The following is a 4,861-nucleotide window of genomic DNA, read 5'->3' on the forward strand; positions in this document are numbered from 1 at the left end:
CACACACACACACACACACACACACACACACACACACACACACAGAGAGAGAGAGAGAGAGACAGCCATTCAACACACTCACGGCTGACTTTCATTTTAATGTTAAGTTTGACAAGAGGAGTGTGGAGGATCAGCATGCCTAATACACCCCACATTCCCCCCCTCAGATGTTAGCACATTCATGGTCCGACAGCTCACAGATGTGACTGACAGTACGTGGCGATGCAGACAAGAAGTAAAGAAAATCTTCAGGCTTTGTTTCCATCACATTGTAAACCTTTGGAGACACAGGGATGAACTTTGATGTGGAGCAACCCTCTCCTGTGGTGGTTAGAGCTCACAGGACTGTTCAAACATTTTAMACTCTTCATTTCTTCATTCTTTTTTTCCCACCAAGCAGTCAGGTTTCCTTGTAATTGTATTAATGCTCAGGTAGAATTCACAGTATTGTTTTACTGTTTATAGCTTATTTCATGGTTTTTGCAATTAGCCTTTTTCTGCATAATTTATTCTAATTTTACCATTCGTAAATAAAATGTTCAGCTACAGAAAAAGTATGTTTTGTGTAGCTTTAGCACTTTTATAGATTTAACTTTATTTAAAATTAAAGTCCCCATAAGATASACAGAAATCCTTTTAACTTCTTCAAAACAATTGTTCTCTTTATTCCTCTTTAGCATATTGGCTCATTTATTTCATTTTATGTGCTAATTTTAGCTTACTCATGTTTTACTCATTGTAGCTGCTGATATGCTGCTGGTTTTTACTTAGTCATTAGGGGTGCAACAATACATGTACCCGTATCGAACCATATCGAACAGTGCTGCATCGAACAATACAGATTAAAAAAATTTACCGGTACTTTATCAACTTGTCGTCTGAAGATGCTCTGTGGATCAGTGGATCTGTGTTCGACTACTCCACCTAGGCTGCATTTTTGAGYGCAGATCCACTGAGAAACTTGCAGTTTCAGCAACATTTAATTTAAAAACTGTACATTTGAGGTTAAACAAATGTTCATAATTAATATAAATAAATTACAAGTTAAAGGGGGCATGTAAATTTCTTTTTTTTGTATCGAAAAAATATCGAACCATGAGACTGAAGTATCGAACCGAACCGAACCATGAATTTCTTGTATTGTTGCACCGCTATTAGTCATGCCTTTCTATTTATAGTTGTGCTTATATTAGTGTTGATGATTCTAAATCTAGCATGCTTGACACATTTTAGCTTTAGCATCTGGTTTGCTAATTTCAACCATGGTTCTCCTTTTAGCTACTGTTCCTTCTGTTCTGTTTCTTTTAGCTTTTAGCTACTGTTTTGTTGGGTTTACTGTAGCATTTTATTTGTGTTCTGCTGCTTTTAGCCTTTAGGTTACATTCAGCTCATTTTAGCCCCTGTTCTGAATTTTAAAATTCAGTCCTTGCTTGTTCAGCAAATTTCAACAAAGTCATTCAGCTCTCAGCATTAACACATTTTCACAGAATATTCTCTAATATTCTATAGTAGTATTATGAGTGTATTGTTTTCAGCTCGTAGCTCTTTGGAAATCATATTGTTGGCACTAGAATAAAACTTTATTTCTTTTAAATTGTGTTAGGTTTTTTGTATAGATTTAGGTAAAAAAAGAGAGGTGGTTTAAATAAAATAACAGGACTGAAAATGAGAGAAAAACAGTCAGCTCCCTGTAAAAAACACTTGAAAGACCCTTAAACCTGCAGAGAACTGTTGATCACTTTAAAATATTACAAGAAGGTCTGACTCCTTGATAGTAAAACATGAAGAGAGATGACTCACTGGTGTACATCACCGCTTCTATGGAGACATATTCATTTTCTCTCAGTCTGATATGATTTGAGGCCCTTCTTCTACTCATCCTCCTCAGTCTCTTGCCGAGGCTCCAGATGATGGCACGTATGAGTAATCCCTGTCGCTTTTTACTCACTTTGTCAAAGTAAATCTCCCCAGCAGCATCAAGCACCGTCAGTCACTCCAGTCATGTGTCACATTAACAGAGGGTGACGCTGTCGAGCTGATGTGTGTGTGTGTGTGTGTGTGCGTGTGTGTGTGTGTGTGTCACCCCTGCTTGACGGGCAGGAGGAGAGTGAAACCACAGGGCTGTTTATCAAACTCATAGGAAGTAGGTGTTGTTGAGCGAGGACGTGTCGCACCACCACATCCTGCTGCTGGGAGGCAGCTTCAGATGGGACAGTGTTCACACAATGTACAGTAAACAAGTGTAGGGCTGTTTTTACACGTGTGAGTGTGTGTGTGTGTGAGGGGGGCTACGTGGCTGTTTCAGATTCTGTGCACTGCTTGTACAACTTTATGAATCTACTGTATGCTGAGTTCGGCAGGAGATTTTTTTTATTTGCTAATTTATTAGCTTGCTGCTGCCTCACACTGMTGCTGTTGTAACAAACACTAACAAAAAAACAAACATCACCACCCACACACTATGCATGTCACTTCAAAWTGCAAAACTAAACCAAAGAGGGGGGAAAGAAAACTATAAAAAAATAAGTGTGAAATGTTAGAATGAGAGGAATCTTCTAAGAAAAGCTCTCAAAATGCTCAAATTAGTTTCAAGCTTAATGCCCCCATATTTCACACTTTGGAGAATAAACGTCATATTGCCCAACACCAAAGGCAAWAGGGCAATAATGTTTTTCACTYWGTGTGCGCGTGTGTGCATGCTCGTTTGTAATTTTAGCAAAATTTCTAATGAATCACTGGTCAGGCTTTAATGAAAGTCTCAGAGATTATTCATCAAATAGAGTATTACATATTAGTCAGTCCAAATTAAAAATGGGACATTAGCAAACACAAACATTGTTCTAACTCAGTTTCTGAGWTGGTCAAAAAAGTTTGCTGCAATTATAGCTGAGAGTAATCCTTAGATATTCAGTTATAACGAATTACATGAGATCTCTTTTTTAAAACTATTGGAGTCAACCTTGTACATCTGTTAACACATCTCATAAACTACTGGATGGACTTTAATGAAACTTTCAGAAAGTTATAATTGCATGTACATCTAAAACAAATAAACTTCCATTGTCAATCAAATTCTACAATAAACCATCTTTTGGAAACACAAATTTAGTATAACTCAGACAATTTTACAGATGTTGAAATACAATATGGCGTGGTAGTAGCTGAGCATCATCCCCAACACATAACTTTGCCTGCAATTCATTGTGCAATTATTTCCACTTAAAACTTTAGCATTAATGAGAGGAGTTAACACTGACTGTCTGTTAGCAAAATATCTTTACTACTGGACATCTGTCCGTCCGTCCGTCCGTCCGTCCATCCATCTGTTTTCTTCCGCTTATCTGGGGTCGGGTCACGGGGGCAGCAGCCCAGAGACACAGATGTCCCTCTTCCCAGCCACTTGGGCAAGCTCATCCGGGGGAATCCCAAGACGTTCCCAGGCCAGCTGAGAAACATAGTCCCTCCAGCGTGTCCTGGGTCCTCCTCTGGATCTCCTCCCAGTGGGACGTGCTTGGAACACCTCACCAGGGAGGCGTCCAGGAGGCATCCTAACCAGATGCCCGAGCCACCTCAGCTGGGTCCTCTCGTCGTGGAGGAGCAGCGGATCTACTCTGAGTCCCTTCCGGATGACTGAGCTTCTCACCCTATCTCTAAGAGAGAGCCCAGACACCCTGTGGAGGAAACTAATTTCGGCCACTTGTATCCACGATCTTGTTCTTTCGGTCACTACCCAAAGCTTGCGACCATAGATGAGGGTACATAGACCGACTGGTAAATCGAAAGCTTCACCTTCTGGCTCAGCTCTCACTTCACAACGACAGTCCGGTACAGCGCCCGCATCACTGCAGATGCAGCACAAATCCGCCTGTTGATCTCCCGCTCCATTCTTCCTTCATTCGTGAAMAAGACCCCGATAYACKTAAACTCCTCCACTTGGGGCAGGACCTCCTCCCCGACCCRGAGAAGGCACCCTACCGGTTTCCGGCTCAAGACCATGGTCTTGGATWTGGAGGCACTGATCCTCATCCCGGCCGCTTYACACTCGGCTGCAAACCGCTCCGGTGAGAGCTGSAGATCATGATCTGCTGAAGCCARTAGGACCACATCATCCGCAAAAAAGCAGAGATGTGATCCTAAGGTCACCAAAAAGGATCCCCTCAACACCTTGGCTGTGCCTAGAAATTCTGTCCATAAAAGTTATGAACAGAATCRGTGAMAAAGGGCAACTTTGRCRGAGTCTAACTCTCACAGGAAATGAGTCCGACTTACTACCGGCAATGTGGACCAAGTTCTGGCACCAGTCATACAGGGAACTAACAGCCTATATCAAYGGGCCTGGTACCCCATACTCCCAGAGTACCCCCACAAGAGTCCCCAAGGAACACGGTCAAATGCCTTCTCCAAGTCCACAAAACACATGTAGACTGCTGGGCGAACTCCCATGCACACTTCAGGACCCTGCTGAAGGTGTAGAGCTGGTCCACTGTTCCACGACCAAGACAAAAACCACACTGCTCTCCCTGAATCTGAGATTCAACTATCCGACGGACCCTCCTCTCCAGAACCGCTGAATAGACCTTACCAGGGAGGCTCAGAAATGTGATCCTCCTATAGTTGGAATACACTCTGCGGTCCCCCTTTTTAAATAGGGGGACCACCACCCCGGTCTGCCAATCCAGAGGAACTGCCCCCGATGTCCACGCAATATTATAGAGTTGCATCAACCAATGCAACCCCACAACATCCAGAGCCTTAAGGAACTCCGGGCGAATCTCATCCACCCCCAGTGCCCTGCCACCGAGGAGCTTTTAAACCACTTCGGTAACCTCGGCATCAGAGATTGGAGAGTCCGACCCAGGGT

Source organism: Austrofundulus limnaeus, unplaced genomic scaffold (genome assembly GCF_001266775.1).
Source record: "Austrofundulus limnaeus strain Quisiro unplaced genomic scaffold, Austrofundulus_limnaeus-1.0 Scaffold49, whole genome shotgun sequence".
Taxonomy (NCBI): domain Eukaryota; kingdom Metazoa; phylum Chordata; class Actinopteri; order Cyprinodontiformes; family Rivulidae; genus Austrofundulus; species Austrofundulus limnaeus.